This window comes from Hyla sarda, chromosome 4 (genome assembly GCF_029499605.1).
Source record: "Hyla sarda isolate aHylSar1 chromosome 4, aHylSar1.hap1, whole genome shotgun sequence".
NCBI classification, from domain to species: domain Eukaryota; kingdom Metazoa; phylum Chordata; class Amphibia; order Anura; family Hylidae; genus Hyla; species Hyla sarda.
Genome location: NC_079192.1, coordinates 227497338 through 227522409, shown reverse-complemented (window position 1 = coordinate 227522409; position 25072 = coordinate 227497338). Strand labels below are relative to the sequence as shown.

The 25072-nt window shown below is 39.2% G+C and overlaps 1 protein-coding gene and 1 non-coding gene across 3 annotated transcripts in view; one reads left to right on the top strand and one right to left on the bottom strand.

Moving 5' to 3' along the window:
• The window catches only part of TBC1D22A (TBC1 domain family member 22A), a 576359-nt gene that overhangs the window by 94022 nt on the left and 457265 nt on the right, over positions 1–25072 (bottom strand). The window lies entirely within an intron of this gene.
• On the top strand, positions 5716–5798 carry TRNAL-UAA (transfer RNA leucine (anticodon UAA)). The gene has a single exon. It is a non-coding gene; the product is annotated as a tRNA-Leu (tRNA).

Below are 25072 nucleotides of genomic sequence, written 5' to 3'. Positions count from 1 at the left end.
ATCCATTCAATCACATCTTGTCAAGGTGAGACAGAGATCTACCTCCAAAAAAGATGAAATTATTGATGAGCCCACAGAGGAAGGAAAGATAAAATTGTTAATCGGAGAATAAAGCCTTTTATTGATTGAAGAAAACAACAAGAAGAACGTTTTTTTCTGAGAAGCCAAATGCATCTAATCATGCGAACGTATACGCCGATCATGTTTATGCAAAGAGGAGTAAGGTTGTTGGTACATTATTACATGATAATGTACATAAGTGACAGATGATATGAAAGACCTCTTTCTACAATATGGAATTGAGAAATAATCCAATATGTGGTCAAGTCATTATGTGCATGGACAGCAAACTGTTGAATAATGATAACAATTATGGAACATGCAGATAAAAAAAAAAAAAGAAGCCCTGACAAAAAATGTGGGACTTCTAGTAAAGTTGTTTAACCTATTAAGGACAGCGGGCGTATCCATACGCCCCTGTTTTAAAGTCCTTAAGGACTGAGGGCGCATGGATACGCCAGTGGGAATTCCCTGTCGCCGCCGCTAGCCGGTTGGGGACCGGACCGGGATGCCTGCTGAAATTATTCAGCAGGCATCCCGGCACATCATCGAGAGGAGTCCTGAGACCCCCCCCCCCATGTCAGCAATCGGAGAAAATCGCATGTCAATTCAGACATGCGATTTTCTCCTATTCCGGGCTGATCGGGTCTCTGGTGACCTGATCACCCGGAAAATAGGGATGTCAGTGACAGCCCCGATCATTCTGAGAGATAAGAGCAAGATTGCAGTGCTGCGATCTCCTCCTATCCCCTATCATTAGTCAGAACTGAGTTCTGACCAATGGCAGTGCCCGACAGGGGGTTGCCATGGAAACCCCCTGCTCTGCCCACCCCTGGATGTCGAGCAGAATGGGGGGAGAAGATGGCGGCCGGTACCTGGAAAGAAGATGTCATCGGAACCGCCGATCATTGCTGGAGACTGCGGAGATCAGCGGCGTAGGTAGGGAAGTGACGGTGGGGGGGCGAAAAGGAAGGGGGCAGTAAGCGATATTTACTGCTGCCCTTCCTAGTGGTTGCCAAACAGCAACTCCCAGCATGCCAAGACAGCCAAAGGCTGTCTGGGCATGCTGGGAGTTGTAGTTTTGCAACATCTGGAGGGTCACAATTTGGAGACCACTATTACAGTGGTGCCCAAACGGTGGACCTCCAGATGTTGCCAAACTACAACTCTCAGCATGCCTAGACTGCCCAGGCATGCTGGGAGTTGTAGTTCTGTAACATCTGCCCCTTCAGATTTTGCAATTTTCATGAAAATTTTGAAAATTGCTGCTATACTTTGAAGCCCTCTAATTTTTTCTAAAAGTAAAAATATGTCTATTTTATTATGACACTACCAACAAAATAGAACCAGACCATGTAAAATATAATTAGCTTTTATTAACACATATGCAAAAAATATATACAATAAAAAATGAAAAGAGGATAAAATAAGGCACTACAATTGCAGTCACAGAAGATGGGGGAGGCAAGTGGTGTGGCCCTACATGGAGTACAGGGAATAACTGGTGTACAATAGAAAATACGAATGTAAACATGAAAGAGGTCACTGAATATCATTACAAAATGTCCATAAGCATATATGTGACAAGCAATATAACAGTGACACATCAAAAAATTTCCTAAAAGGGAAAAAAGTGTAATGAACAGAGAGTTCGCCTGTGCTTCGTCAGGGGGCGTGTCTAAACCTCCTGCCAGGTGGGTATATATATAATCACTCCACCAATGGTGTCTCTCCTCGAGGTGATTGATAGCTGTCTAATCCAATGTGAGGCCTTCATTGCCCCTCATACTACTGAACCTACCTCTCTACCTATTCGCCAGTAATAAATAACACCTGTTTATCTCACCTCCTGGTGTGGTGCTGTATGATGAGATGCGACTAGCGCATCATCACTGCGCGCCACAGCTGGAGAAGTGCTACGCTGGATGAGCTCGAATACTTCCTGGTCACATGACCAGAAGCCGGTCATGTGATCCCGCATCACCACTGAGCGGTCACGTGATCGGAGGAATCCGCGTGTCACAGCTTGAATGAAAGGGGGCGGTACCCGCGCCGTATCGCAGTAGGACAGTACTCGTAGCAGTGCAATCTAGGCACACAGCAGGATGCAATCATCCCGAGTATGCACAAACCGCACCAGGTGGATCGGCCGACATAGACACACATAACAAGACACAACATAAAACATACAGGTGAATACAAATATTACACCGCAAGACCAAAATGTGCAACTTACTGTGAAAGAGTGACAGAGTGAATGGAAGACCCACCAGAAATGTGATGAATGTGAAAAATGATGATCAGTGAGTAGAAGAAAATCCCCTAGAAAAAGAAAATGAAATAAGGGAAAGATAAAACGAAAGTGTATTATAAAAAAAAAAAAATTATTATTGGAAAAGTGATCAAAAATAGCAAACCAAAAATAATATGAATAATAGTGAAATGACAATAAGTGACACAAAGAGTAGTTAATCTGACTGAATGAACAGAATAATAATGTAAAAATTTGATAAAATAAAATACATATATGGTCCAAACCTATTATTAGGGGGACCCGTGATAAAAAAATTATACTATTTAATCCGTGGAAATATACGCTGAGATAAAGAACAAAAAGCGAAGTGTATGTAAGCAATGAGTGGAGGTATCGATGCTAAAGTGCCCGTGGATGGAAAAAGTGCCATATGGGTGCATAATAAAAAAATAAAAAAAAATATTGAAACAAAAAAAACAACAGTTGATAAGGGATATAAATATATATATCAATTTAAAAATGCAAGATTGAAATCAGTGATTTAATATGGTCTCATTAAAAGTGAAAAAGTGGCCAATATAAGAATAATACTGAAAAAATGTGTATAAATGTATTTTTTTTTTTTTTGTATAAATGAAGATACAAGTGAATCACTAAGATAAAGGCGCGTGGTGCTATATATAATAAAGTGCATTAATGTCATAAACTGCTATGCAGACAGTAGTCACAAAGATAAATTTATATAGAATATGCTGGGAAAAACCACTCGGCAGCACAGAGTGCAAATTAATAATGTTAGAAAAAAGAGCACAGGTAAATATGTCCAATGAATGGACTGGTATAAGAGGTATAAAGCTATCGCTATACTATGGTAGAAAATGATTAATTCATGTATAGGTTACAAATACAGCACAGCAAGAGGTAGGAATATGGATACATGGCAGGTAGGACGGAATAACACTGGAGAGAATTGTGGACACCATGGGATATCGCGATTGATAGTGATCGCGATATCCCATGGTGTCCACAATTCTCTCCAGTGTTATTCCATCCTACCTGCCATGTATCCATATTCCTACCTCTTGCTGTGCTGTATTTGTAACCTATACATGAATTAATCATTTTCTACCGTAGTATAGCGATAGCTTTATACATCTTATACCAGTCCATTCATTGGACATATTTACCTGTGCTCTTTTTTCTAACATTATTCATTTGCACTCTGTGCTGCCGAGTGGTTTTTCCCAGCATATTCTATATAAATTTATCTATGTGACTACTGTCTGCATAGCAGTTCATGACATTAATGCACTTTATTATATATAGCACCACGCGCCTTTATCTTAGTGATTCACTTGTATCTTCATTTATACAAAAAAAAAATACATTTATACACATTTTTTCAGTATTATTCTTATATTGGCCACTTTTTCACTTTTAATGAGACCATATTAAATCACTGATTTTAATCTTGCATTTTTAAATTGATATATATATATTTATATCCCTTATCCCTTTTTTTTTCATTATTTTTATTTTTTTTATTTTTATTATGCACCCATATGGCACTTTTTCCATCCACGGGCACTTTAGCATCGATACCTCCACTCATTGCTTACATACACTTCACTTTTTGTTCTTTATCTCAGTGTATATTTCCACGGATTAATTTTTTTATCACGGGTCCCCCTAATAATAGGTTTGGACCATATGTGTATTTTATTTTATTACATTTTTACATTATTATTCTGTTCATTGAATCAGATTAACTACTCTTTGTGTCACTTATTGTCATTTCACTATTATTCATATTATTTTTGGTTTGCTATTTTTGATCACTTTTCCAATAATTAATTTTTGTTTATAATACACTTTCGTTTTATCTTTCCCTTATTTCATTTTCTTTTTCTAGGGGATTTTCTTCTACTCACTGATCATCATTTTTCACATTCATCACATTTCTGGTGGGTCTTCCATTCACTCTGTCACTCTTTCACCGTAAGTTGCACATTTTGGTCTTGCGGTGTAATATTTGTATTCACCTGTATGTTTTATGTTGTGTCTTGTTATGTATGTCTATGTCGGCCGATCCACCTGGTGCGGTTTGCGCATACTCGGGATGATTGCATCCTGCTGTGTGCCTAGATCGCACTGCTACGAGTACTGTCCTACTGCGATACGACGCGGGTACCGCCCCCTGTCATTCAAGCTATAATTCCTCCGATCACGTGACCGCTCAGTGATGATGCGGAATCACATAACCGGCTTCTGGTCATGTGACCAGGAAGTATTCGAGCTCATCCAGCGTAGCACTTCCCCAGCTGCGGCGCGCAGTGATGATGCGCTAGTCGCATCTCATCATACAGCACCACACCAGGAGGTGAGATAAACAGGTGTTATTTATTACTGGCGAATAGGTAGAGAGGTAGGTTCAGTAGTATGAGGGGCAATGAAGGCCTCACATTGGATTAGACAGCTATCAATCACCTCGAGGAGAGACACCATTGGTGGAGTGATGATATATATACCCACCTGGCAGGAGGTTTAGACACGCCCCCTGACGAGGCACAGGCGAAACTTACGTTGGGGTAGGAGGAGGTAGGTGTGTGGCTGCATGGCAGGAGGACTTCATGGTGTCTCATTCATTTCTCCCTTGGTTACAATCTGTTCATTACACTTTTTTCCCTTTTAGGACATTTTTTGATGTGCCACTGTTATATTGCTTGTCACTCATATGCTTATGGACATTTTGTAATGATATTCAGTGACCTCTTTAATGTTTACATTCGTATTTTCTATGGTACACCAGTTATTCCCTGTACTCCATGTAGGTCCACACTACTTGCCTCCCCCATCTTCTGTGACTGCAATTGTAGTGCCTTATTTTATCCTCTTTTCATTTTTTATTGTATGTATTTTTTGCATATGTGTTAATAAAAGCTAAATATATTTTACATGATCTGGTTCTATTTTGTTGGTAGTGTTATGTTATAGCGGACCAGCCGTGGTTTCTTTACCTTGTTGCTGTGTATGTAGGAAGTCTATTTTATTATGCCAACATAAAGTGGACATATTGTATTTGTGAATCAATATAAAAGTAATTTGGCATATCAATTTTCCTTACAAGCAGAGTTTCAAAGTTAGAAAAAGGCAACATTTTCAAGAAATTTGGGGATTTTCCACCAAGAAAGGATGCAAGTAACAACGAAAATTTACAACCAAAATAAAGTAGAATATGTCACGAAAAAACAATCTCAGGATCAGAATAATCGGTAAAAACATCTTAGAGTTATTAATGCTTAAAGTGACGGTGGTCAGAATTGCAAAAAAGGGCTGCGCCCTTAAGGTGAAAAAGGGCTCAGTCCTTAAGGGGTTAAACAATTTATTTTATAAAACAGTTCACCAGGATGGCCGAGTGGTTAAGGCGTTGGACTTAAGATCCAATGGATATGTATCCGTGTGGGTTCGAACCCCACTCCTGGTATGAGTTTTAACCTTGGCATTCTCCAAAGTCTTCCAAAGAAGAATGTTCTCTGAGTAACTTGCATCATCTTGGCATCCAGTTGATCTTCTGTAATAACCAAAAGTAATCTTCCAATTTATTTTATATGTTTAACCAGTTGCCGTCTAAGGACAAGCCGGCTCGTCCTGAGACGGCAACAGTTGTATGGCGCGGGCTCCTGATTCGAGCCTGCACCATACTGGCCGGCCCCCAGCTGATTCCTGTAGCTGGGGGCCGGCGTTAAATGGGCACTGTCCGATACAAAAACTTTTGATATGTTGTAAATCATACTGAAAAAGCCAGTCAAACAACTGCCCCCCCCTGCCTGGACACATATTAGTCCTGCTGCGTCCATGCATCATCACCTATGTCATGGACACACTTCCTTGATTGACAGCTGTGAGCTCACAGCTGGAGGAAAAATCCTTCCACTGTCATCTTGTGTCCCACTACTGTCAGTGAGGACAAGCTGGGAGTTGTAGTTCTGCTAATGCTAGTGGAAATGTGAGCAGACAGCATACTGAGGGAAGGGGGGGGGGAGACCTGCACAGTAAAGCCACGCCCCCTCCCTTTGAGAGGAATTTAGTGAGCTAAATTAGTGTAATAAAAAAAATAAAGGTGCTGAACACATAAAATATAGATGTACATGGTCAGGATTATGTACTGAGATATATATTAGCCTGTTCAGGACCCATGTCATACTGGTACGTCATGGGACACTGGTAGTTAAGGACCCATGACGTACATGTACATCCCCGTACCAGGGTGACTGCTGATATCGATCAGCAGGCACCCTACGCAAATGCCCGGGGGGGGGGGGGGGGGGGTTACACAGGCGATTTGTGCAATTCCGGCAAATACGGGTCTATGGTGACCCGGTGCCACTTCACTCCTATCCCTGCTATTGGTCATATAGACGCGACCCAGAAAAATTCAGATTTTGAAAAATGTTGGGAAAATTTGAAAATTGCTGCTGAACTTTGAAGCCCTCTGATGTCTTCCAAAAGTAAAAACATGTCAAATTTGTAATGCCAACATAAAGTAGACATATTGTATGTATGAATCAATATATAATTTATTTGGTATGTCTATTTTCCTTACAAGCAGAGAGCTTCAAAGATGATAAAAAATGCAAAATTTAAAATTTTTTCATGAAATTTTGGAATTTTTCACCAAGAAATGATGCAAGTATCAACGAAAATTTACAACTAACGTAAAGTAGGATATATCAGGAAAAAACAATCTCGGAATTCGAATGAAAGGTAAAAGCATCAAAGAGTTATTAATGCTTAAAGTGACAGTGGTCAAATGTGCAAAAAATGGCCGGGTCCTACACTGAAAATTGGCTGGGCCCTTAAGGGGTTAAAAAAAAAGTTTCGGTTGGATCTGACGGGTACGCTTTTAATAGCCAACATGCGCCTGGCTATTAACCATTTAGATACCTTCTGTCAAAGTTGACGGCGGGGTCTAAAGGGACATTTAAATCATACCTGGTGGTCCAGTGGGGTGGATCGCCCCCCCCCTCCCCCACAATAGTGCTGCGGGGGAGGGGGGCCATCAACCCCACTGGACCACTGCTGAGGTAGCCGTAGGGCTTACCTCACATTCTGTGCTTGCTGCTGTGCTGCGATTCCTCCTAAAAATCCCCTAAGGGGAATAAAAGTGTAAAAAAAAAAGTTTAAAAACACACATTAACCCCTTCCTTATCAAAAGTTTAAATCACCCCCTTTCCCCAAATTCCATATAAAAAATATCTAAACATAATAAAAATAAACATATGTGGTATCGCCCTGTACGCAGAAAAATAAAAAAAGTTATAGGGGTCAGAAGATGACAATTTTAAACGTATTAATTTTCCTGCATGTAGTTATGATTTTTTCCAGAAGTCCGACAAAATCCAACCTATATAAGTAGTGTATCATTTTAATCGTATGGACCTACAGAATAAAGAGTAGGTGTCATTTTTACCGAAAAATTTACTGCGTAGAAACGGAAGCCCCCAAAAGTTACAAAATTTTATTTTTTCTTCAATTTTGTCATACAATGATTATTTTTTTTTGTTTCGTTGTAGATTTTGGGGTAAAAAGACTGATGTCATTACAAAGTAGAATTGGTGGCACAAAAAATAAGCCATCATATGGATTTTTAGGTCCAAAATTGAAAGGGTTATGATTTTTAAAAGGTAAGATTTTAAAACGAAAGTGCAAAAACGAAAAAATGCTCGGACCTTAACCCCTTAAGGACCGGGGGTTTTTCCGTTTTAGCATTTTCGTTTTTTGCTCCTTGCCTTTAAAAAATCATAACTCTTTAAATGTTGCACCTAAAAATCCATATGATTGCTTATTTTTTGCACCACCAATTCTGCTTTGTAATGACGTCAGTCATTTTGCCCAAAAATCTTTGGTGAAACGGAAAAAAAAATCATTGTACGACAAAATTGAAAAAAAACCGCAGTTTTTTAACTTTTGGGGGCTTCCATTTCTACCTAGTAAATTTTTCGGTAAAAGTGACACCTTATCTTTATTCTGTAGGTCCATACGATTAAAATGATACCCTACTTATATAGGTTTGATTTTGTCGTACTTCTGGAAAAAATCATAACTACATGCAGGAAAATTAATACGTTTAAAATTGTCATCTTCTGACCCCTATAACTTTTTTATTTTTCCGTGTATGGGGCGGTATGAGGGCTCATTTTTTGAGCCGTTATCTGAAGTTTTTAACGGTACCATTTTTGCATTGATAGGACTTGTTGATCGCTTTTATTCATTTTTAAATGATACAAAAAGTGACCAAAAATGCACTATTTTGGACTTTGGAATTTTTTTGCGCGCACGCCATTGACCGAGCGGTTTAATTAACAATATATTTATATAATTCGGACATTTCCGCATGCGGTGATACCATATATGTTTATTTTTATTTACACTGTTTTTTTTTTTTTTATGGGGAAAGGGGGTGATTCAAACTTTTAATAGGGGAGGGGTTAAATGATATTCATTCACTTTTTTTTGCAGTGTTATAGCTCCCATAGGGACCTATAACACTGCACACACTGATATTTATCAATGATCACTGGTTTCTCATAGGAAACCAGTGATCGATGATTCTGCCGCTTGACTGCTCATGCCTGGATCTCAGGCACTGAGTAGTCATTCGGCGATCGGACAGCGAGGAGGCAGGTAGGGGCCCTCCCGCTGTCCTGTAAGCTGTTCGGGATGCCGCGATTTCGCCGCGGCTATCCCGAACCGGCAGCTTTTACTTTCACTTTTAGCCGCGCGGCTCAGCTCACGTGCAAGTGATCAGCATAGGAGATCAGTGTGTGCAGTGTTATAGGTCCCTATGGGACCTATAACACTGCAAAAAAAAAATGTTAAAAAAAGTGTTAATAAAGGTAATTTTACCCCTTCCCTAATAAAAGTTTGAATCACCCCCCTTTTCCCATAAAAAAAATAAAACAGTGTAAAAAAAATAAAAAATAAACATATGTGGTATCACCGCGTGCGTAAATGTCCGAACTATAAAAATATATAATTAATTAAGCCGTACGGTCAATGACGTACGCGCCAAAAAATTCCAAATTCCAAAAAAGCGTATTTTGGTCACTTTTTATACCATTAAAAAATGAATAAAAAGTGATCAAAAAGTCAGATCAAAACAAAAATCATACGGATAAAAACTTCAGATCACGGCGCAAAAAATGAGTCCTCATACCGCCCCGTACGTAGAAAAATAAAAAAGTTATAGGGGTCAGAAGATGACATTTTTAAACGTATACATTTTCCTGCATGTAGTTATGATTTTTTCCAGAAGTGCGACAAAATCAAACCTATATAAGTAGGGTATCATTTTAACCGTATGGACCTACTGAATAATGATAAGGTGTCATTTTTACCAAAATATGCACTGCGTAGAAACGGAAGCCCCCAAAATTTACAAAATGGCGTTTTTTTTTCCGATTTTGTCGTACAATGATTTTTTTTCCGTTTCGCCGTGCATTTTTGGGTAAAATGACTAATGTCACTGCAAAGTAGAATTGGGGACGCAAAAAATAAGCCATAATATGGATTTTTAGGTGGAAAATTGAAAGGGTTATGATTTTTAAAAGGTAAGGAGGAAAAAACGAAAGTGCAAAAACGGAAAAACCCTGAGTCCTTAAGGGGTTAATAGGATTGAGGTCAGGGGAGGATGGAGGCCACACCATGACTTTCTCTCCTTTCAGCCCCATAGCTGCCATTGATGTAGAGGTATTCTTTGCAGCTTGAAGTTGATTTTATTATGGAAAGCATAGTTCTTCCTTCTGTACCAGGGAAGACAGTCAGAAACACATACTTTACAGAGGTCATTTTTACACCTTCTGGGACCTAAGGGGCTGATTAGCTCTCTTCTCATGATTGCATCCCAAAACATGACTCCACCACCACCTTTCTGACATCACAGCCTTGTTGGAACAGGGTGGCCGTCCACCAACCATCCATTACTCCATCCATATGGGCCATCCAGGGTTCCACGACACAGTGAACAGGACTGTTTGAAAATTAGTCTTCATGTATTTTTCTGCCCAATGCAGCCATTTCTGCTTGTGAGCATTGGTTAGTGGTGACCGAAAAGGTTTATGCACAGTTGCAAGACTCTGGAGGACTCTACACCTGATGTCTGTAAGACTCCAGAGGCACCAGCAGCTTCAAATATCTGTTTGCTGCTATGTAATGGTATTTTAGCATCTGCTCTCTTGATCCGATGCATGGATCTGGCAGAAATCTTCCTAAATGTGCCTTTATCTGCACAAACCGGTCTGTGCTCTGTATCAGCCACAAATCTCTTAATAGTGCGATGATCACGCTTACATTTTCGTGAAATATCTAAAGTTTTCCTACCTCATCCAAGGCATTGAACTATTTCACTCTTTTCTGCAGCATATCATTTTTGTTCCCCATATTGCTCGAAAATGGTGCTCTGCTTAATAATGTGGAACACCCACCTTTAGTAGTTTATCCTTAAATTGGGCTCACCTGGCAATCTAATTATAACAGGTGTCTGAGATTGTTTTCAGTGATCAAAAGAGCCCTGAGACACAATGCCATCCATGAGTTAAACTGAAAAACAAAATATTTAATCTTTGTGACACTTATATAGAATTTGCAAATTAATTTGGAAGAGAGTGTACATAAAAGACCCCAATTTGAAAACTACATCCCTTAAAGAATTTATATGGGGAGTATTAAACATTTGACCTTAACGGATGCTTCATAGAATTTATTTTAATTAGGCTGTAAATCTCTCAAATCGTAGAAATCTTACAATAATATGAAGTTTTAGCCTAAGTTTTCTTCTAATTACAAGGAGCACAAAGATAAAAGCATCCCAATTTTTTTTGCAATTACTCCTGAACATGACTTTTAGGGGTTAGAAGTCTGTATTTCTCGAAGATAGGCTCTTGAATAGTATGATGCTGGTGTAGAATTATCCACGTAGAAGTTGTAACCCTGGTCAGTCAGTTGGTGAATTAATTCCCACACTATCTACCCAGAAAAGAAGTGGGGATTCTTATGGTTATATCTTGGGGTCCTTTCCTTCATATTCTGTTAACATGCAGGTGTACACTTTTGCCCAACTTATATATTTTCACACCATACGTTGTGCTCCTACTCGCCAGGCACTGACGGAAGTGAAGCCTCCCTTTGAAATGTACCAGGGACTGCCTGAGCATTGCACACATTACCACAATAGCAATAGATGAGGAAACAGGCATAACTCTGCAACTACTCTACCAATTCAAGTAAGTGGCAACTAATTTTAATGCAGTTCACCTGAACTATAAGCCAATACATTAGATAGTGCTGGTGAACAGGCTGTCCCACTTCCCTTAAAATGTAAATATTTTCCGCGGGGTAGTTACATTTCACAATTCTAATGGACAGATTTGTTGCTAACAGAAAAGGTTGAGAATTTTAAACACTTGTTCATAACCCTTCATTACAGTGTACATTAAAGGGGTTCTCCGCTGCCTGCCTCCGGAGCTCCGCTCGCCAGCGTCCGGAAGTTTATTATTCCGAACGCTGTGTGCGGACTTTCGTGTTCGAGGCCACCCCCCTTGTGACATCACGGCCGCCCCCTCAACGAAAGTCTATGGGAAGGGGGCGCAACGGCTGTCATGCCCCCTTCCCATAGGCTTTCGTTGAGGGGGCGGGCGTGACATCACGAGGGGGCGGGCGTGACGTCACGAGGGGGTGGCCTCGAACACGGAAGCCCAAACACAGCGTTCGGAATAATAAACTTACAGACGCTGGCGAGCGGAGCTGCGGAGGCAGGGAAGCAGAGAACCCCTTTAAGCAAACAGATATGTATGTTTTAAAAATGAACAATTTCACAACTGAGAAAGATCTAAACCACAATGCTCTCAGTAACTTAGTTTACATGTAAATTAATATATTTCAGTCTAAAGCAATATGACAAAATTTTGTAAGTACGTAGCAAGAAAAATAATAAGTAGTCACAAAGAGAGAACATTAGCCTTCCCCAGGGTACTCGTAGAACAAAAGTGTCTTGGGTCGCTTCCATTCATGTGCAAATGCGCTTAGTTCTGAGAATTTTTGAACAAGTGATATGAAAAGACTAAATTGTCTTAGCTTTGCACACTTTTGTAAAGAACTGTTTTTACAATTAGTGCTAAAAGCTAAATTACGCTAATTACAATCATTAGTTGTATCTCCACGTTTCATCTTAATTATATTTTACAGATTGGAAGAAGAATGTATACTGGGGATTTTAGTTGCCACTCGTCTCTCAACACAGGACTGCCATATCATTCTGATAAAATCCCTGGCAAATGAATTTAGCACAGGACTGCAGTCCCACTTTCTCAAGGGTGAGACATAATTTAATTTTACACTAGATTTGTACTGGGCCTCCTCTAAGTGCTGTGCCAAATTGAAGTATATGCAAAGGATAGAACTTAGCCGAGTCATTTAAATAAGACCATACATGTAATTACATCGCCTTAATGATTTAAAGCATAAACTTACAGAAGTTTATCTGCTTTGACACCTACCTGTAGCTGCCAGGATAACTTCATTATTACAATTATTATAGACATACTTAAGGTCTGCTAGAACTTAAATAATTAGACTACTGGAATGGATTTATGGGACGGTTTTTACAACACACTTTTCCCAATATTCTACTAGCAATAAAGTCAGTGAACACCAGTTAGTCCTGAATACCAAATGAGAATTTAAATATCCTCGGCATATGAAAAGAGAAAGCTTATTAAGGGAGTTAAATGATAGTCCAAACCACATTTTAGAAAATAGCATGTCTGTGCACAGAGTATGCAAAACTATGCCTAAAGCAAGAACATTAAAAAGGAGATGGCAAAAACTACCATTAGGTAAATGGTCTAGAAGGATCTATGAGAGAAAAAATAAGGCACAAGGAAAAGTCAAAGAAATACGCAATCTGATTGGTTGCAATGGGCAACTGGTCAACTTATCCTCTGAATAGGCTTTGATAAATCTCCCCAAATATCTAAAAAAAAAAAATACTATATAGTTTCAATTAAAATCCATTTTCTTTAGCCTGCATATGACAAGAGATCAATGATCCCAGGGTCAAGGCAAGAAAGATACATTTTAATGATACATTCTAATGGGATTATTGGACACAGATTCTGAAACAATGTCATAAAACATTGCTTCTAGGGGAGAATACCATTGTAATATGATTTATTATGAAGGTAACATGGTGGCAATGTAGTACTTTTCTTTAGATACATAGGCTATTTTCAAACACCAGAATTTTTGCATGAATTCTGCATGAAAATTCTGCAGTAAATTTCGGAAGCAGAGGATATTCTGAAGCAGAAATTTTGCTGTGAAAGGGAAAGCGGAATCCCATTTAAGTGTATTGGCTATAAATTCATTTAGAATTTTCAAGTAAAATTCCATGCAGACATTTATAACTTTTTGAATGTAGAGGTGGGAAAAGCTGCTGATGGAGAGAGCTGCCTAAAGGAGTTGATTTCAATGCATAAATATCCCTTTTTCATGCAACTTTCCATCATTTTTTTCTATTTCAAAGATTCTGTGTGCCTTTAGAGCTCACATCCCCCCCAAAAAAAAATAATATATATATATATAACACCCCAATGCTTTATAGTGGTAATCTTTTTGCTATAGGCATTGTAGATCCCTCTCCAAACATAGTGCTTTTGTTTGTAACCATAAAGTTCTATTTTTGTCGCATCCCTACAAAATACAGTGTGCCAGAAGGTGTAAGCCATGTCAAGGTACTGTCTGACATATTGTAACTGAGCTTTTTTTGTGGCACTGAGGCAGTAAAGGCTTTTTTCTGGCAACTCAATCATGTAGCTAATAGCTCATTTTTGTTCGAAAGTATCGACATATCGTGCCTTTTGCAATAGAGCAGCCTTGGACTGCCTAACCTTGGCTTGGTATGAAGAGATTCCCCAATTTTTCACTTCATAATAAGTGATTCAACACTAACAACTGGCATTTTCAAGGCTGTGGATGCCTTCCTATATTTTTTTCCATCTTTATAAAATACCTTGTTATGCAGGTCTTTTGACAGATTTTCTCTCCTTATGACTCTGTATCAAGACTGCTCAGTGCATCCATGTACGAGATAACAAACGTATTGACTATTTATACAAAGACAGGTGTTGGAAACTTAACCTTTAACTGCTGTTTTAATTTGTGTGTGTCACCCATTGTGTCTGTAACAAGGCAAGGGATTTAAGGGTATGTAAACTTTTGATCAAGGTCATTTGAGTGATTTCCATTATTATTATGATCTAAAAAGGAGCCCAAAAAAACTATGTAATAATAAATGGCTATTCAACAAACAGAAAAAATTTCCAGCACAGATAACGTGCTAATGCTTGGTTCCCATATTTTATAAAAGAAAGAACAGTAAAAGTACTTTATGTACCTCACTGCTTATGGTTTCATAAAATAAAAGTGTCTGCACATCAGCTGCATTGGGCATCTTTTACTGAATAAATGGCTTCATATGGCTAAATAAATGGCTTCATTATCCTTATATAAAAGACAATTTTTGCATAATCATTGATATTTTCTAGATCAATCAATGGCAAAATTTCCCAATTTCTGACACTGTTTGCAAACTTTTGAACACAACTTTGTATAAAACTAGCAGAGTACTAAGGGGTGCCCAATCATCCTACCTAAACCTTGCAGGTGAGGAAAAACATTAATAATGCTTTTCTCCTCATATCCTAACCCCATTCTCCTATCTTATCCTCATGTCCTGATCTCATACACCATCCTCATAAGCTGTAATGAAGGGATTGCAGTTGAAGGATCTGTGATGTTGGTTTATTGGGCAAAAATGGGGCTTTCCCAAAAAAAAAAAAAAAAAGGGCCAAAATTGAAGGGCGTGGCTTAACGGAGGGGGCAGAGATTTCAGGAGGGAGTGGCTTGCAATCTGGACCACCACAATCTTTAGGAGTCGCGTAACAAAGCTTGTGGAGTAAGGTACTGGAAGTCCCATAGACATATGGACTTTAGACAAATACCCCAACCCTCACAAATGGGAGTGGTTTGGGGTTAATTTAATTATCCTGTATTTTTAGTTGACATATAAGTAACAAATGTACAGTCATGGCCGTAAATGTTGGCACTAGAGATGAGTGAACTTACAGTAAATTTGATTCGTCACAAACTTCTCGGCTCGGCAGTTTATGACTTATCCTGCGCAAATTAGTTCAGCCTTCAGGTGCTCCGGTGGGCTGGAAAAGGTGGATACATTCCTAGGAAAGAGTCTCCTAGGACTCCTTTTCCAGCCCACCGGAGCACCTGAAGGCTGAACTAATTTACACAGGATAAGTCATCAACTGCCGAGCCGAGAAGTTTGTGACGAATCGAATTTACTGTAAGTTCGCTCATCTCTAGTTGGCACCCCTGAAATTTTTCTAGAAAATTAAGTACAGAAAAGGATTCTCACAGAAAAGGATTACAGTAACACATGTTTTGCTATACACGTTTATTCCATTTACATGTATTGGAACTAAACCAAAAAAGGGAGGAAAAAAACCAAATTGGACATAATGTCACACCAAACTCCAAAAATGGTCTGGGCAAAATTATTGGCGCCCTTAACTTAATATTTGGTTGCACACCCTTTGGAAAAAATAACTGAAATCAGTCACTTCCTATAACCATCAATAAGCTTCTTACACCTCTCAGAAGGAATGTTGGACCACTCTTCCTTTGCAAACTGCTCCAGGTCTCTCTTATTGGAAGGGCGCCTTTTCCCAACAGAAATTTTAAGATATTTCCACAGGTGTTCAATGGGATTTAGATCTCGACTCATTGCTGGCCACTTCAGAACTCTCCAGGGCTTTGTTGCCATCCATTTCTGGGTGATTTTTTACTTATGTTTCATTTAATTTAAATGTCGACGGATAGTTCGCGCTGACACTGATGCTTCCTGAGCCTGCAGGACAGCTTGAATATCTTTGGAGCTTGTTTGGGGATGCTTATCCACCATCCAGACCATCCTGCATTGACACCTTTCATCAATTTTTCTTTTCCGTCCACGCCCAGAGATTAGCTACAGTGGCATGGGTTGCAAACCTCTTAATATTGCGCACTGTGGACAAAGGCAAATGTAGATCTCTGGTGATGGACTTGTAACCTTGAGATTTTAGATATTTTTCCACAATTTTGGTTCTCAAGTCCTCAGACAGTTCTCTTCTCCTCTTTCTGTTGTTCATGCTTAGTGTGCCACACACAGAAACACCATGCAAATACTAAGTGAACTTCTCTCCTTTTTATCTGCTTTCAGGTGTGATTTTTATATTGCCCACACCTGTTATTTACCCCAGGTTTAAATCACATGCTTGAAACAATCTTATTTTTCCACAATTTTGAAAGGGTGGCAACAGTTTTGTCCAGCTCATTTTTGGAGTTGGTATGACATTATGTCCAATTAGCTTTTTTTTCCCTTGCTTTTTATTCACAAAGGGAATAAACTTACATGTGTAAAACATGTGTTACTGCAATCCTTTTCTTCTTCATTTTCTAGGAAAAATTTCAGGGGGCCAACATTTACAGCCATGACTATATATATATATATATATATATATATATATATATATATAACCGTCCCAATGAGGCCACCTTATCGCGGTGGGACGGTCCAAGCTATTTAACCGCCGGCGGAGACAAATTTGCGAGCTAAGTGCCTCACTATTTCATAGTTTCACATTTGCATCTATTACACCATAGCTGTATAGCTCTCCATGTTTTAACTGCATATTCATGTTGCACCTATATCCTTGTGCTGGCAGTGTGCTGCTGCATTCTTCTGTTGCTGTATATCTAGCCTAGTAGCGTGCACCTGTAGGCCAGGTCCATATAATAGTTTGGTATCAACTAAAGTGCTGGCTGACTTATTCTTTGTCTGTATTGCACATACGGGGGAGTGGCTACCTCCATGTTGGCCTTGCACCCCACCCACCTCTATCAGGTTTGTATATAAGGTGTCTTGGATGTTCCAGACCCTGCCATGCTTACTGAACTGTTCACACAGAGGCATATTCACAGTGTAGGGTCCGTCCCAATGAGGCCACCTTATCGCTGTGGGACGGTCCAAGTTATTTAACCGCCGGCGGAGACAAATTTGCGAGCTAAGCGCCTCACTATTTCATAGTTTCACATTTGCATCTATTACACCATAGCTGTATAGCTCTCCATGTTTTAACTGCATATTCATGTTTCACCTATATCCTTGCGCTGGCAGTGTGCTGCTGCATTCTTCTGTTGCTGTATATCTAGCCTAGTAGCGTGCACCTGTAGGCCAGGTCCATATAATAGTTTGGTATCAACTAAAGTGCTGGCTGACTTATTCTTTGTCTGTATTGCACTTACGGGGGAGTGGCTACCTCCATGTTGGCCTTGCACCCCACCCACCTCTATCAGGTGTGTATATAAGGTGTCTTGGATGTTCCAGACCCTGCCATGCTTACTGACATAGTTTCACATTTGCATCTATTACAACATAGCTGTATAGCTCTCCATGTTTTAACTGCATATTCATGTTTCACCTATATCCTTGTGCTGGCAGTGTGCTGCTGCATTCTTCTGTTGCTAGATAGATAGATAGATAGACAGATAGATATAGATAGATATAGTTTAGAGAACCTAGACATTTTTTTGCATGTGAAAACTGTGAATCAGGAAGATTTCTTTTAATAAGTGAACTGGTCAAGCACAAAGGGGGAGATTTATCAAAACCTGTGTAAAGGAAGTGCGGTGCAGTAACCCATAGCAACCAATCAAATTTGTTTTATTTTTAACCCCTTAAGGACACATGACGTACTGGAACGTCATGTGTCCACTCCCGATCTATAACGCGGGGCCACGGCCGGGACCCGTGGCTAATAGCGCGCGGCATTGATCGCTGTGCCGCGCGCTATTAACCCTTTAGACGCGGCGTTCAAAGTTGAACGCCGCGTCTAAAGTGAAACCGAAAGCATGCCGGCTAGCTCAGTGGGCTGTTCAGGATAGCCGCGGTGAAATCGCGGCATCCCGAACAGCTGACAGGACAGCGGGAGGGCCCCTACCTACCTCCTCGCTGTCCGATCGCCGAATGACAGCTCAGTGCCTGAGATCCAGGCATGAGCAGTCATGCGGCAGAATCATCGATCACTGGTTTCTTATGAGAAACCAGTGATCAATGTAAAAGATCAGTGTGTGCAGTGTTATAGGTCCCTATGGGACCTATAACACTGCAAAAAAAAAGTGCAAAAAAAAAGTGAATAAACATCATTTAACCCCTTCCCTATTAAAAGTTTGAATCACCCTTTTCCCATAAAAGAAAAAACACAGTGTAAATAAAAAAAAAATGGTATCGCCGCGTGCGGAAATGTCCGAATTATAAAAATATATCGTTAATTAAACCGCACGGTCAATGGCGTGCGCGCAAAAAAATTCCAAAGTCCAAAATAGTGCATTTTTGGTCACTTTTTATATCATGAAAAAATGAATAAAAAGCGATCAATAAGTCCTATCAATGCAAAAATGGTACCGTTAAAAACTTCAGATCACGGCGCAAAAAATGAGCCCTCATACCGCCCCATACACGGAAAAATAAAAAAGTTATAGGGGTCAGAAGATGACAATTTTAAACGTATAAATTTTTCTGCATGAAGTTATGATTTTTTCCAGAAGTGCGACAAATTCAAACCTGTATAAGTAGGGTATCATTTTAATCATATGGACCTACAGAATAAAGGTAAGGTGTCATTTTTACCGAAAAATGTACTACGTAGAAACGGAAGCCCCCAAAAGTTACAAAATGGCGTTTTTTTTTTCAATTTTGTCTCACAATGATTTTTTTTCCCGTTTCACCGTAGATTTTTGGGCACAATGACTGACGTCATTACAAAGTAGAATTGGTGGTGCAAAAAATAAGCCATCATATGGATTTTTAGGTGCAAAATTGAAAGAGTTATGATTTTTTAAAGGCAAGGAGCAAAAAACGAAAATGCAAAAACGGAAAAAACCCCAGTCCTTAAGGGGTTAAATAGGCCTCTGAAACATGAAAGTAGCAATCTGGTTGCTATGGGCAACTGCCCCCCTTTTCCATTACACAGGATTTGATAAATCTCCCCCAAAAGTCTTTATACCCTCAGATGTGAAAATCTACCAATCACCACTACAACAAAGAACAGAGTTAAAATGCGACAATGTTTTGCAGGTTAAGGACATCACCAAAGCTATTTTATTAATGCTCTGACACAAATCATGGACATATCACTGTCAACTTAACAATTCTACAGACAAGCACATCAAACAAAAACAACTATTAATAGTGGCAAGCTGGCCTAGCCGAGACAAGAAGGCCAAGGAAAATGGGAATCTGGAACATCAGGTATTTCAAGAACGTAATAACTATGATAAAGTGTTTAGGTAGCTTGGCAGCTAATGTAAGAGAGAACAGCTGTCCATGCAGATGAATACTGAGAAATATAGTTTTATCAAAGACAAACTAGGAACCCAATGGTTTTTTTTTCCAATTTATTCTTTGACAATAAAAATGTTTAACCCTTTGGGGACAAAGCCCATTTTGACCTTAAGGACCAGGCCAATTTTAGTTTTTGCACTTTTATTTTTTCCTCGTCCCCTTATAAAAATCATAACACTTTCAATTTTCCACCTACAGACCCATATAAGGGCTTGTTTTTTGATTCACCAATTGTACTTAGTACAGTAACCCCCCGACATGTGATGACCCCGACATATGATCAAATTGACATACGGTGGCCTCTCAGAGGCCATCGCATGTCGATGTCAGCATCGACATACAATGCTTTTATATGTCGGGGCCATCGCATTAACTGCTATCCGACAGCGCAAAATGCTTAAGCTGCTGTCGGAGAGCAGTTTAAGCATCCCGGACAGGTTCACTTACCTATTCCTATCCCTATGCTCCGGGTCCACTTCGCGATCCTCCGGCGTCTTCTGCATCTTCTACAGGGTCCGGGCCTCACTTTCTGGAATCGTTATTACGTCGCTGCGCACGCTGTCCCGGCGCACGCTGTCCCGGCGCACCAACGTAATAACGTCACCAGAAAGCGAGGCCCGGAGAAGATTCGGAAGAAGTCGGAGGATCCCGAAGAAGACGCCGGAGCAGCGGGACAGCATCGGGAGCCCCTGGGACAGCATCGGGAGCGGTGAGGACACGGTCCGGAGCGGCGGGGACAGGTGAGTATAAAATGCACTTTTTACATTGCATGAATCCCTCAACATACGATGGATTTGACAAAGGATGGGTCGTTTGGAACGAATTACCACCATATGTTGAGGGACCACTGTACTGACATCACTTATTTTATAACATATTCTGTGGTGAAACAAAAGAAACGTATTTGTGGGTGAAATAAAAAAAAAAGCCGCCATTTTGTAAATTTTGGGGGCTCCCGTTTCTACGCAGTTCACTTTTCGTTAAAAGTGACACCATATCTTTATTCTGTAGGGCCATACCGTTATAAGGATACCCAATTTATGTAGGTTTTATTTTATTTTACTACTTAAAAATAAATAATAACCGCATGCACCAAAATTAGTATGTTTAAAATTGTCATCTTCTGACCCCTATAACTTTCTAATTTTTTTGCATACAGGGTTATATGAGGGCTCACTTTTTGCGCCATGGTCTGTAGTTTTTATCAGTACCATTTCTGTTTTGATGGAACCTTTTGATTGCTTTTTATTAGTTTTTTTTATGGTATATGAAGTGACCAAAAATGCACAATTTTGGAATTTGGTATTTTTTTACGTGTATGCCTTTGACCCTGTGGTTTAACTACCCTTATATTTTAATGGTTCGGACATTTACGCACGCGGCAGTACCCCATATGATTATTTTTTATTTTATTATTTTATTTAAAAAATGAGAAAAGGGGGGATTCAAACTTCTATTAGGAAGAGGTTAATAAACTTATATCAACTTTTTTTTAACACTTTATTTATTTATTTTTAGCCCCATAGGGGCTATACCATGCAATCTTTTGATTGCATATACTGATCAATGCTATGCCATAGCATAGCATTAATCAGGGTTAAGGTTCTCTGCTGCTCCAGCCTGCTGAGCAGGCATGGAGCAGCAGATCACAGATTGGACAGCAAGAAGGCAGGTGAGGACTCTCCTGCTGTCCAGTTAGCTGACCGGGACATTGTGGTTTCACGCAATGGTCCTGAAATATAAGAAATATAAGGTCAGGTTCCTTATGTCCACTAGGTAAATACAAGTATGTGCAATACAAATGAAAAATATAGAATGCAAAGATACAAATATTAGGAATCACAGCCAGCATGTATGCAACACCCACACAGCCCCACCTAGGTATACATGCTGGCTGTGATTCCTAATATTTGTATCTTTGCATTCTATATTTTTCATTTGTATTGCACATACTTGTATTTACCTAGTGGACATAAGGAACCTGACCTTATATTTCTATGGTCTATGTCAATCTTGGAATACTGCCATTTATTAGTGTGTTTAGCCTTGTACTCTCTCTACATCTGCCATATGTATATCCCACATTAGCCCCAGCATTAATCTGTTTATTTTATACCATTTTATTTGGAATATTAATAAAGCTTTTTTCATGTTTGTAAACAGTCGCTGGTGATTTATGTTTGGATGACCCAGTAACACGATTGACCTCAGCCGTGTGTATTTTCTGTTGGAATAATAAGCTTTAGAATAATTACCAATTTTCCAAGTGTGATCTCAAGTTACAATGAATGTCTTGGGATGTACAAATAATGTATATAGCAATATATAGCAGCTACTAAGTAGAATCCGGTTTACTTTCTAGGCTGTTGGTTATTAGGAATAAAACAATTTGTAAAAACTTAGAAAACACGGTATACAAAGAGTCAACCATATTTTCTGACACAATTACACTTGATACATGACCCCCATTATATTTCTGAGCACTAGTTTCAGATTATAGTTACTTGTCTTTCTGACACTAAGGAAACGCACTCAGAGCTTGACTAAAGTGTTTCCTTCCCTATTAGCGCAGTAAGCGCCACCACCGTGGCAATGCAAGTCTTTTGTGGAGTATCTTTCAATAATACAATTATTAAGCATGGTTACAATTTACAGCACAACCTAAATTTTAAACTACATCTTTACCATTTATTATGTGAATAAACATGTTCCCTTGATTGAGGTTGGCAATTAAATAAAAGGCACTTTATTACTTTGATTTTGCTAACAGATACACGAATACTGCTAATACACACATAAAACAGTGAAAGGTGAAATGGCATATGATTTAAATACTAATTAAACCAAAACACAGTTTTTGGCCGCAGCTACTTTCCGCATCTCAATTTCTAGAACATAAAGTCAGAGCCTCCCATAAAACGTTGGCTTCAGTGCTCCAAACACACTTGCTGTAACTGTATTAGTGCAAGAACAAAGAAGAACATACAAGACACCATTCTGAAGTACTGTAAAGGTAAAGATTTACACAGATATAAATGTTCAGCATCATCACAAACCTGGTACAGCAGATGCTGCTCTAAGCTCAATAAAAAGTGACTTACTATGCTGGCTATATACTTAAGCAATGCTCTAAAGCACAACTACTCTTGGAATAAACTTTCATTTGGCTTACAATTTTATAACCTATAGGAGGCATGCAATGGAAGCGATGACTACAGCAAGCTCCAACAAAAAGGTGAATATTATTCAGCAAATATCTGCCTATCTCCTAAAAGCTATTCTCTTTCATCAAACGTTTTCATAACTTTTTCTATTATAAAAAAAAAGCCATTTAGTGTAACTATCTTTTGTTAAAAGGCGGTCTGTCTTTTTCTAAAATAATGGTGGTTAAATTACACAAATGGTGGTTGCATTACTACCTATTTTTCCATTGAATTCCATTAAATTCAATAATAACCACTTAAGGACTGAGCTTTTTTCTGTTTTTGCACTTTAGTTTTTTCCTCCTTACCTTTTAAAAATCATAACCCTTTCAATTTTGCTCCTAAAAATCAATATGAGGGCTTATTTTTTGCGCTACCCATTCTACTTTGTAATGACATCAGTAATTTTACCAAAAATCTACGACAAAATGGGAAAAAAAATAATTGTGCAACAAAATAAAAGAATTGTGCAACAACAAAAGAAAAAACACAATTTTGTAAATTTTGGGGGCTTTTGTTTCTACGCCGTACATTTTTCGGTAAATATGACACTTTTTCTTTATTCTGTAGGTCCATACGATTAAAATGATACCCTACTTATATAGGTTTGATTTTGTCGTACTTTTGGAAAAAATCATACCTACATGCACGAAAATTTATACATTTAAAATTGTCCTCTTCTGATCCCTATAACTTTTTAATTTTTCTGCGTACGGGGTGGTATGAGGGCAAATTTTTTGCACCGTGATCTGTTTTAATCAGTACCCTTTTTGTTTTGATCGCACTTTTGAACGCTTTTTATTCCTTTTTTATGGTATTAAAAGTGACCAAAAATACGCTATTTTGGACTTTGGATTTTTTGGGCGCATACGCCATTGACCGTGTGGTTTAATTTATGATATATTTTCATAGTTTGGACATTTACGCACGTGGCAATACCATATATGTTTATTTTTATTATGCTTATATATTTTTATATGGAATTTGGGAAAAGGAAGAAGGGGTTAATGTGTGTTTTTAAACTTTTTTTTTTTACACTTTTAGTCCCCTTAGGGGACTTTTAGGAGGAATCATTTGATTCCTCATACAGATCAATGGGATTACATACAATCCCATAGATCTGTGTGCTCTGCGCTCGATTGATAAAGCCTGGCCCAGGCTCTATCATTATGAGCACCGGAGCCACCGCAGCAGGAGAGGTAAGCCCTCAGGCCACCTCAGTAGGGGATTGCCCCCACTGCGATCGCGCTGGGGGGTGGGCGATCCACCCCACTGGACCACCAGGGATGAGATACAGGCACCTTTAGACACCGCTGTCAACTTTGACAGCGGTGATCTAAAGGGTTAATAGCCGCCCGCGGCTATCGTCGCTACAGGAATCAGCTTGGGGCCACGCGGTATGACGCGGGCTAAGGTTGGGAGCCAGCGTCATACCCCAGTAACGGCTATTGGACGAGCATAGACGTCCATGGTCATTATCGGGATAATAAGAATTGGCAATTTTTAACCATCTTTGGAATCATTAAATGGCCAAACAAAGGTCATTTGTTAAACAAACAAACGACTTGAAAGACTATGGCCCAAGTTTATCAAACTGTGTGAGAGGAAAAATAGAGTGATTTTTCCACATCAACCAATCACAGCTCAGCTAACAAGCTCTGGTAAAGTGAAAGCTGAACTGTGATTGGTTCTTAAGGGGAAAAAAATCACTCTATTTTTTCTCTCACATAGTTTGATAAATCTGGGCCTATGTGTGAGCATAGCTGTAGATTGTGACAAGAGTTCAGAGATTGTTGTCTGCTGTTATTGTGATCATGGAAATCCATAATGGAGGCATAACCCAGAGCGCTAGGAGTCAATAATACATACAGTATATCTTCCTGCCTACTCTGGAGTCATGATTCACAGCAGGAAGTAGTGTAATTCACTGGCTGAAAATGTACTGCTGTTTGTTAGACTTAGTCCCAAGGTGATCATATACATAGCATGCCAGGTAATGATACTATACAATTTCTCTACCCCTTTTAATTTACGCTTGATAGT